Raw genomic sequence first — 12,037 nt, 5'->3', positions numbered from 1 at the left:
TGAACACACACATGAATACAAAGGAATGACATCAAAGATACACATAGAACAAGAGATTACAAGTATTTTTAATCATTCTGAGTCCCATCTTAGGTTTCATATCAGTAAATGAGACAAACTGATTATATCTTCTGAGCCTTAGAGCCAGCAATTTATTAGGTTTTGCCACAGACAAAAATATCACATCCACATGTACTGGACCTCAAATTCGTCCTTTTGGAGAAGTTGGGAATTTAATTCCATCCTGGTCTGAGTAATTAATGATTTGTACCTAGGGTCCACCAAATTATGGCACTCATTCCCTAAAGATGAGAGGCGTGGCTTCAGATAAAACATCCACTGTGCCTTTCTTAATATAGCCGTTGCCATATTATTGTTAATGATGACACCCATTGCTGTTTGATTGTAACACATGATGTCACAGATATATAAGGTGGTGGCACACTCTTCACAGTGTACAAACTTTTAATTAAATTAAAACAGTTAAAAATGAAGTGCAAATATTTATCATAATTAAGGAAAGGACATCAGATTAGTAGTGGCAGTGGAGTATTTATCTAATATAGGAATTTGTATCAATATCGATAATTATTTCAAAGTCTTTAAAATGTAGAATTTGGTTAGTTGCTTTTGACAAGAATGAAGATTGGTAAAAAGTCATGCAATATGCAATGCCCAGTACCTTCTTTTTACCACTGATTATCACAGGCAATTAGCAAAAATCTGCTGACAATGTTAGAAAATCTGAGTTGAGCATTTTAAGCTGCAAGCTGTAATCCATGACAATAGAAACACAAAACATTTGTGACCTTAGCCACGGCAGAAGACAGATACAAAGTGATGTTTGCTTCCAAAATGGTGCATATTTTTAGCTAAAAGATGGTAATATGTAATTTGAGGACACTACAATTATTATTTAGTTTTATTGTTGTGTTTTTTACTTTTAAATTAAAATTGCACTCTGTTATTTTAACATTTGCAATACCAAATACTATATTAACCTTAATATTTAAATATTGAAAGTACACTTTTAAAAAGAATAATAATTGAAACTTTGTCTCAGTGAGTGTCTAAATTAAAGTCTTAAATTTTTAAAAGAAGGTTTAAAATATTATAGTGCAAAACAAATTAGATTTTCCGCACTTCATGTTTCTTTTTTTCTGGCAGCTGGCATATACACTGACCTTGAAATTGAAATCAAATGTTTTTATTTCTTTTCAAATTAAACATTATGAAACCAATAAATTATTATTATATAAAGTCAGTCATGTACATACAGTACGGCCATACAAATAATTAAACTGACCTGTTTATACATATTACCAGCTTTACATCAGATAGTATGCCATGTCACAGTACAAGTTGGACAGACAAAAAAATGATCACATATAAAAAAACAGCCTAATGATCACATTAATCAAAATGTTAACCAATGGAGAAACCACCAATCACAAGGAAAGCAGACATCAAGGCAGGATATAAAAATCATTAAAACAATAGCATAGAAATAAATTTATAATAATAATAACTCATTATTAAATAAAGGATGATTACGGGATTTTGGGAGTACCATCAGACATTCCTATATACCACTAGTTCATTATGTAGCACATCCAGTGTATAACAGAGAATATTGATAAGAAAACAAGAAAATAACTTTACCATTACATTAGTCTCAAACAATCAAATTTACTACAAACAGAATATGTATTTCTTGCCCCAGAGAAAAATGTCTCAAGGTACACATCACCATGCATGAAGTCTAAAAAGTAAATGTCAAATCAAACCCATAGGCAACCGTTACTTCAAACTCTGGATTTGGAGAACAAACATAAAATAAAATGTCACCACCTGAGTACCAGAATCCCACGAGGTCTACTGGACAATGTAAAAATGTTCCATATGCAGATTTAGTAGGCTAGGACAAATATGTTGAATTTGAAAAGGAGAGTGAATTGTTGCTGTAAATGGATAAGGAATAAATTATCCATTGATTTTAGAACTGTATTAGTCCCCTTTTCAAGAATATTCAAATCTGAGTATGGAGCACAGCCACTTTAAAATGTCCAACAAAACCCTACCCACAATAATTTTTTATAAACAACACAGGGGTGTAGATCAACTACCTCCAAAACTCTCAATTTTATGTCTGAAATAGAACATTGTATCTGTATGAAATATCAGGGGACCAACTGGCTCGTGACCCAGTTTCTAATCATACCTTTATTTTCTGAGATTCTAAATTGTACAGCCCTTGTAAGCTTGCCCATATCATATAAATTTCTCCTTTTATGCTACAGTTCTTTCGGTTTTTTAAAGTGTTAGAAAAATGATTGCTTATACAGGGGGTCCTCGGGTTACGACACAGCTCCGTTCCTATGACAGTGATGTAACCCGAATTTTGGTGTAAGTCAAAATACAACGTAACCTTAAGTCATTTACCTATCCTAACACATTTGCAAAATCATAATCTAGAACATAAAAACACAACTAAGCCTCAGAAAAAGGAAAAGGACATAAATATACTGTACAAGCTGATCAGTTGAATGTGTAAAATGATCCAGACAACACAGGAAAGAGGTTTTGCGGCAACCGCCTGTATACTTGAAATTGTACACTTGCCAAAGTTGTAGCAAAAGATGTGGTTCAAGTGGTACAGATAAGTTCATAACCAAGAACAAAACAAACAGGCAAACATGGTGGTTATATAGAGAGAAACAGGAAATTATGTCATCAGAGAGGAACTGGAAGTGAATACCAAATGTGTAGTCTTTAAAATCTCAAGTAATTTTTTTTTAACCTGTTGTTCTTTCTCAAAATCTGCAATATATTTTCTATTGTTAGATAAAATTATCTCTAGATCGGAAAGGTCACATGTTTTTATGCAGGTCGGTTTCAATCTCTTCAGTCTGTGCCAGTAAAGTATTTATGATCAGTGAATTTCACCAAAGGATTATCTGCAGAAATTTGCTGTGATCACATTAACCCTTGTTTCTCGAATCATTTACTGATAATTCATCTGGTTTAGGAAAACTAATTTTCCCACATTCCCCATAATGCTTTGTGAGGCCAATGCGACATCCCCAGAGCTGTAACAGTCAACTTTAGATGGGACCTCCCCCTGGGTATATAATTCTTATCATTTATATTACAGAGTCTGTGGGACTTTGTGGTAGAACAGATAAGTAAATAATGCAGGATCTCAAAATTGTATTTTTCTGAAACAAATGCAGCATAAATAAAGAGTTATCTGTGCTTGTTGCCATATGTGCAGGTCAATCTTCGAGTTCGACATCAGTATAAGAGGAGGACGCACGTGCCCTATGCATGCATAATTAGTCATATGGAGATAAAAAAACAAACCTTAAAGGAGTCTGCTAAAACACAGGAGACTCTATGAAATAATAATTATAACGAAAGATTTATTACTACTTATATATTCTATCTTTTGATAGAAGAAAAAGAGAAAAAAATCAGCAAAGACAGTTTGGACAGCCTTCAGTATAACTTCAAAAAATAAAATGACCCAGCGGCTACAATCGTGACACGCCTCTTTGAATTTTCTGCCTTTAAAAGACCTACAGATTATTTCTGACTTTTGACTACAATTTTGGTATTTCTGCTTTATTTTGCAAAAATAATTGATTGCGTGCCTCTGACTGTGTTTTTTCTCTTTTAGTGGCACAGTGATGTAGTGGTTGGAACTGCTGCTGCACAGCTCAAGTCACCATTTTTAGCACACGAATTGGTTTAGCTTAGTTGACAGACGTTTCCCTACTTCTCAGGAGGAAATTGAAGATGATTGAACCATTATAAGTCAGTCAAATCTAGTTTATTTAGTCCTTCCCCATTGACTTCAATGCATTTTGCCAAGTTTGACAATGTTTCCAAACTTCACTGATCTCAAGGCGAAGCGAACACCTTGGAGTTTGCTCATCACTAGTTCTGAGATGTGTAGAATAATAAGATGAACATTGAAATGATTCTTCATAGGACAACTGGATCCAGTGTCAGTCTATGTTAATTCAAACAAATGCTGTAACTAGATACACTACAGGCTGCTTTAGGTGCTTATGGAAGGGAAAGCTGTGTCGAGTCAGTTGTGCAGAAAATGGTGCTATGAATAGGATATCCTGTCCAGCTTAGCTTGCTTACCTCTATTATGGCTCACTTGAGAGTGTAGTGACATAACAGTTATTTACAGGACTGTAGGATATCATTTGAATATATACACACATTTTAAGTCCATTCTGTGCTGTGTCAAGTATATGTCAAGTATGTGAGACGAGTAACCACAGTGTAAAAAGTATACATCAACACTGTTGTGTAGTAAGACATATTATTGAAAAGTCTGAAAAAGTGACTGAAATTTCCAATATTTTGTCAAAGCAAAATTTCTTGGAAGTTTACAGATGAAACAAACATCTTGCACATTAAATCCTCTTTGTGTTTTAGGAGGAAATTGTTGCTTCTTCAAGGCAATGTCCATATCTCTCATATCAATCACATATACTGTATAAATACATAATGTTATTAATACTTTATATATATATATATATATATATATATATACACATATATACACAGTATATATTGAAACTGCAGGACCCTTAATTGGGGACTGCTGTTAATGTTCCTGTAGCTCATTTACCAACTTTAGCAGCTGAAGCATTGGCAGCTAACATAGCTGACTGATGATACAGGCAGTGAAAAATCAATACGTCTTAAGGTGTTTAAAGGGACTTGATTCTCTTTACAGGACACTCACACAATAGGATAGATTTTTACCTTATGTTTTAGATATTGAAGGTGAAGAGGGCAGTGAGGAAATACCTGACATTTTAAATGAGCTCTTCCAAAGTCCTCTGCCTGTCCTGCTAAATAAAAGAGAAAGCAGAGAAAGCTAGCTTCTCCCAAAAAATGGGTGATTCCACTTTGACATCTTTTTTTAAACAATCACAAGAGGAAGGCAAACACAAATGCTGTATATTGTTAAATCTGAATAGCTGCCCACACTTCTTTTCATTATAGTTAAAGGGTTTTTCTATTATGTAGTAAGCAATTGAAAAGTATAGAATACATAAGACAGGTTGTCATTCCTAGCTGTAATAGGTTATAAGTCTTTTATTTGGGACACTTATGAGACCTTTCAGATTCCTTGGCTCTGAAACAGCTCTGCAGCCAAAGGTTAAACATTTTCTGTGCTTTGATATAGTCAATGCAGAACTATTCCCTTTAATGGGTGCCTTTAATTTCTTTGCTGATTATTGAAGCTTCATCAAAAAATAGGATGTGACATAGGTGGTATGCTTCCCAATGTGGTCTACTGATATATCTTATTGATAGCCAGTTATGTTATTTCATGTCATAAATAATTCCCATGTTAAAATCAAATACAGCAAATGTGGGAAAGGTATTGACCAATATATTTGTTCAAATGGGTATTCCTTGTGAGATACTAACTGGTCAGGCAACATAGTTTATTTTTAAACTAATTAAAGAGTTATGAACTTTAATGTAGGTTAAAAATAAATCCTAGCGTGTTTATGATTGACAGGAAATTCAACAATAGAGACAATGTTGTAGTGCTCATTCTATGCGACCCTTGTGCATTTCTAGCATGCTTGCAGGATCCCTGCTGTAATAGAAAGAAAAATCAGAATTGGCAATTTTAACGTAAAAATTCATGGGGATAAATTGGCGCTATAATCCCTAAACATGAATTTATTAAAGAAGTGTCATGAAATTGACACTCTCTAAAGTAAAAAAGCTATGTTCACATGACAAGCCTTATTGCTCAATTCTAATATATTGCTCAGAGCAGATTTCCCTATGTCCATCCATCCATCCATCCTCTTCCGCTTATCTGAGGTCGGGTCGCGGGGGTAGCAGCTTAAGCAGAGAGGTCCAGACTTCCCTCTCCCCGGCCACTTCTTCCAGCTCTTCCGGGAGAATCCCAAGGCGTTCCCAGGCCAGCCGGGAGACATAGTCCCTCCAGCGTGTCCTGGGTCTTCCCGGGCCTCCTCCCGGTTGGGCGTGCCGGAACACCTCACCAGGGAGGCGTCCAGGAGGCATCCTGATCAGATGCCCGAGCCACCTCATCTGACTCCTCTCGATGCGGAGGAGCAGTGGCTCTACTCTGAGCCCCTCCCGGATGACTGAGCTTCTCACCCTATCTTTAAGGGAAAGCCCAGACACCCTGCGGAGGAAACTCATTTCAGCCGCTTGTATTCGCGATCTCGTTCTTTCGGTCACTACCCATAGCTCATGACCATAGGTGAGGGTAGGAGCGTAGATAGACTGGTAAATTGAGAGCTTTGCCTTACGGCTCAGCTCCTTTTTCACCACGACAGACCGATGCAGAGCCCGCATCACTGCGGACGCCGCACCGATCCGCCTGTGATCTCACGCTCCATTCTTCCCTCACTCTTGAACAAGACCCCGAGATACTTGAACTCCTCCACTTGGGGCAGGATCTCTCCCCCAACCCTGAGAGAGCACTCCACCCTTTTCCGGCTGAGGACCATGCTCTCGGATTTGGAGGTGCTGATTCTCATCCCAGCCGCTTCACACTCAGCTGCGAACCGATCCAGAGAGCTGAAGATCACGGCCTGATGAAGCAAACAGGACAACATCATCTGCAAAAAGCAGTGACCCAATCCTGAGTCCACCAAACCGGACCCCTTCAACACCCAGGCTGCGCCTAGAAATTCTGTCCATAAAAGTTATGAACAGAATCGGTGACAAAGGGCAGCCCTGGCGGAGTCCAACTCTCACTGGAAACGGGCTCGACTTACTGCGGCAATGCGGACCAAGCTCTGACACGGTTGTACAGAGACCGAACAGCTCTTATCAGGGGTCCGGTACCCCATACTCCCGAGCACCCCACAGGATTCCCGAGGGACCGGTCGAATGCCTTTTCCAAGTCCACAAAACACATGTAGACCGGTCGGGCAAACTCCCATGCACCCTCCAGGACTCTGCTAAGGGTGAAGAGCTGGTCCACTGTTCCGCGACCAGGACGGAAACCACACTGTTCCTCCTGAATCCGAGGTTCGACTAGAACCCCCGAATAGACTTTTCCAGGGAGGCTGAGGAGTGTGATCCCTCTATAGTTGGAACACACCCTCCGGTCCCCTTTTTAAAGAGGGGGACCACCACCCGTCTGCCAATCCAGAGGCACTGTCCCGATGTCCATGCGATGTTGCAGAGGCGTGTCAACCAAGACAGTCCTACAACATCCAGAGCCTTAAGGAACTCGCGTATCTCATCCACCCGGGGCCCTGCCACCAAGGAGTTTTTGACCACCTCGGTGACTTCAGTCCCAGAGATGGGAGAGCCCACCTCAGAGTCCCCAGGCTCTGCTTCCTCGTGGAAGGCATGTTAGTGGGATTGAGGAGGTCTTGAAGTACTCCTCCCACCGACCCTAAGCGTCGAAGTGAGGTCAGCAGCGCACCATCCCCACCATATACGGTGTTGACACTGCACTGCTTCCCCCTCCTGAGACGCGGACGGTGGACCAGAATCTCCTCGAAGCCGTCCGAAGTCGTTCTCCATGGCCTCTCAAACTCCTCCCATGCCCGAGTTTTGCCTCAGCAACAACCGAAGCAGCGTTCGCTTGGCCTGCGGTACCTATCAGCTGCCTCCAGAGACCCACAGGACAAAAAAGTCCTATAGGACTCCTTCTTCAGCTTGACGGCATCCCTCACCGCCGGTGTCCACCAACGGGTTCGGGGATTGCCGCCACAACAGGCACCGACCACCTTCCTTGAACCGTCACCTTATCGTGGTGGAGGGGTTTGCATGTCCCAATGATCCTAGGAGCTATGTTGTCCGGGGCTTTATGCCTGGTAGAACCACCAAGGCAAACTGGTCCTAGGTGAGGGATGAGACAAAGAGCGGTTCAACAAACCTCCGATGAAGAGCAAAAACTTTGGACAAGCGTTTTCCCTTGCCGGACTGGGTCACGGGCCCCCTCTGGAGCCAGGCCTGGAGGTGGGGCTCGATGGCAGCGCCTGGTGGCGGGCCTGCACCCATGGGGCTCGGCCGGGCACAGCCGAAGAGGTAACGTGGGTCCTCCTCCCCATGGGCTCACCACCTATGGGAGGGGCCAAGGAGGTTGGGTGCAGTGTGAGTTGGGTGGTGGCCGAAGGCGGGGACCTTGGCGGTCTGATCCTCGGCTACAGAAACTGGCTCTTGGGGACGTGGAATGTCACCTCTCTGAAGGGAAGGAGCCTGAGCTAGTGCTTGCGAGGTCGAGAGGTTCGGCTAGATATAGTCGGACTCACCTCGGCGCACAGCTTGGACTCTGGAACCAATCTCCTTGAGAGGGGCTGGACTCTCTACCACTCTGGAGTTGCCCCCGGTGAAAGGCGCCGAGCAGGTGTGGGCATACTTATTGCCCCCCGACTTGGAGCCTGTGCATTGGGGTTTACCCGTGGGCGAGAGGTGGCCTCCCTCCGCCGGGTGGGGGAAGGGTCCTGACTGTTGTTTGTGCGTATGCGCCGAACAGCAGTTTGGAGTATCCACCCTTTTTGGAGTCTCTGGAGGGGTTGCTAGAGGGCATACCTTCTGGGGATTCCCTCGTTTTGCTGGGAGACTTCAATGCTCCCGTGGGCAATGACAGTGAGACCTGGAAGGGCGTGATTGGGAGGAATGGCCCCGATCTGAACCGAGCGGTGTTTTGTTATTGGACTTCTGTGCTCGTCATGGATTGTCCATAACGAACACCATGTTCAATCATAAGGGTGTTCATATGTGCACTTGGCACCAGGACACCCTAGGCCTCAGGTCGATGATCGACTTTGTGGTCGTGTCGTCGGACTTGCGGCCATATGTCTTGGACACTCGGGTGAAGAGAGGGGCGGAGCTGTCAACTGATCACCACCTGGTGGTGAGTTGGCTTCGATGGTGGGGGAAGATGCCGGTCAGACCTGGTAGGCCCAAAGCGTGTTGTGAGGGTCTGCTGGGAACGGCTGGCAGAGTCCCCTGTCAGAAGTAGCTTCAACTCCCACCTCCGGCAGAACTTCAACCATGATTTCCCTATGTTGGCGGTTCATATTCATAAGCACAAGTGACCCGTATCAAACTGTAATGAGAACGCATCCATCCTCCAAAACAGCATGCATGAGTACATTGATATGTTTGTGCATGAGTCATCTGCATAACCAATAACAAACAAACTTAATATTTGTGAGACAACTCATGCTAGCTGTACATGATTTGGTTAAGAATGCAAAAAATAAGACAGATGGCTAGCTTTTGATGTTTTCGCAGCATTTGCTGGCACTGCAGCACCAAGAGATGTGTGCGTACAAGAAAGAAGTCAGCAATGATAGAACTGTGGCTGTTTTCACAGCTATCCTCTATTGTTGTTACACAGCACTGCTGGTGCTGACTGATGGCAACAGCGCTCAACCCATGCATATAGGCAAAAAAAAAAAAATCTATTTCAATCTGACCATTCTCATTCATGTTGTTTTTCCACGAATCAGATACGTATATAATCTATGACTTCATATGAAAGTGACTCAAATTTGATTTGAAGAGATTGTATTTCTGTGTCCACACAACTCTGAAAACGCAATGTTTCTGTCACATTAAGGCAAAAAATCAGATTTGAAACTCTTCAGCCTGTTAATGTGAATATAGCTATAGACACAAATTCAGGGAATGACATAACTTTGCTATCATCAATGTGTCTGTAGACTTTCTGTATCTTTTAAATCAGTTTGCTTAAATAATTAATTGCCAAAAAAACAACTTTTTGCACTGTAAGGCACATCTTGCTAAACATAAGTCTTATTGAAGCCCTGAAGAACAGCATGTCACATTTAAAGAAGAGAATAAATAAATGCTCAAGTTTGGAGTAATTAAAGGATTGGGGAGTTCCTAGAGCAGATGATCAGTCATAATACCAAACACTGATAACAGTATCCGGGTTTTGCTTCATCTTTAGTTTCAAAGTTTGTTGTGGATTTCATGTCACACATTGAAGAGATTCTGGAAAGCATGGGGAAGCACTCAGCACTCTAGATATGGCAATAATATATTGGCGGTACCGACCAGAGAAGTCAAACTCTGAGAAAACAATCTTCTTTACTCATGATTGTTTTTATTAAATACCCATTTGGGATTCATGATTAATTTTCATATCATAGTCAAATTAATATACCATAGTCATATTAATTAAAATATTTTACTATTGTTGTTTGACTGAAAATTCAAATGAAAGAGTAGACTTTGTTTAACAAGGCACACTAAAGACGAATAGTAAAGCAGTTACTGTTTCAGACTTTGAATATATTACCAAAGTAAAACATTCAGTTGTAGGATAAATAAGTCTTAAAAATTTGTGGTATTAGTTTGATTATAATTTAAGTAACATTTATATAATACTAGCAAAATACCCACGCTTCGCAGCGGAATAGTGTGTTAAAGAAGTAATGAAAAATTAAAGGAAACATTTTGAAAATAACGTAACATGATTGTCAATGTAATTGTTTTGTCACTGTTATGAGTGTTGCTGTCATATATATATATATATATATACACATACATACACACACACATTATATATACAGTATATATATCTATATCTATATATATATATCTATATCTATATATATATCTATATCTCTCTAAATATATACACATACATACTGTACATACATATCACACACATTATATATATATATATATATATATATATATATATATCTATCTGTATATTTGTATATATATATATACACACATACACACACACATTATATATCTATCTATCTATCTATACACATACACATTATATCTATTTATATGTATATCAAAATACCAGCTTTGCAGCGTACTCCAAATACCAAAAGTTTTATTAAGAAGAAAATTAAACCGGGTATTTATAACTGTACTGAGTGGAAAGCATATACCAATAATTATTTGTTAAGGATCTCTTTGTATACCACTGCAAAATGTGAGTTCGGACCTCCGGTTGAAAATATAATCCCAAGAACTTTAAATGCACTCAAGCAATTGCTCCTTGTAGAACGGTTTGAGTACAATCACCCCACTGTAAACTTGCACTACAGTTATAATACACACAACACATTATATCTATTTATATGTATATCAAATAGCAAAAGTTTTATTAAGAAGAAAATTAAACCTTTTTAAACTGAGGGAAAATATACCAATAATTATTTGTTAAGGATCTCTTTGTATACCACATTGTGAGTTAGGCCCTCGGTTGTAATATGACCAAGCTGTGCTGAGCTTACTCTTGAGCATGCAACGTACAGTTGGCCATGTGAACAATAAACAGCATTTAAAACTGCATGGTTCTTTCTGAACTGCTGATATATTTTTATTTTAATTTGAAGTAAATTTCTATTACAGATGCCCCTGGTGGAGGGTCTGGTTTTATCCCTTGGTCTAATTATACACCTTATTTTTTGGTTATCAATTAATTTAAGGTTTGTATCAAGACTAAATTTACTGGATGCCCCACAACAGGGATTATAGGTAACAGCTTCAGGAAAATAACAGGTGGGATAAACAACAGCCTGTGATTTAAGATAACATGACTGTGGCCTGGATGGTGCTCTAATCAGTCAACCAGGCAGCTTTGCTGCCATATTTTGGGATAATACATAAGATCCCCTCCAGTTAGGATGAAGACCATCTCTTCTGAAAAATCCAGGCCTTTCCCAAAAATCATCCCAATTGTTCACAAACACTATGCTTTTATTTGCACACCAGGTTTCTAGCCAGCAGTGAAAGGAATGCAATCTGCTATAAATCACATCCCCTCTATATAATCTTGGTAAGGGACCAGATACAATTAAATTCCGACATTTTGTTTTAGCTTTGGTGCATAGAGATGAAGTTCTGCTTTAATACCTCAGATTGCTGTAAATAAATATCATTAGTGCCGACATGCAGCAATAAGGTAGATACTTCATCGTTGGCAACACGGTCCAATGCGGCCTCTATGCCAGAAATTTTGGCCCCTGCGAGGCACTTAACATTAACTGCTGGTTTAACA

Source organism: Polypterus senegalus, chromosome 3 (assembly GCF_016835505.1).
Source record: "Polypterus senegalus isolate Bchr_013 chromosome 3, ASM1683550v1, whole genome shotgun sequence".
Lineage (NCBI taxonomy): Eukaryota > Metazoa > Chordata > Cladistia > Polypteriformes > Polypteridae > Polypterus > Polypterus senegalus.
The sequence above is the reverse complement of the archived record's forward strand: the minus strand, read 5'-3'. Positions refer to the sequence as shown.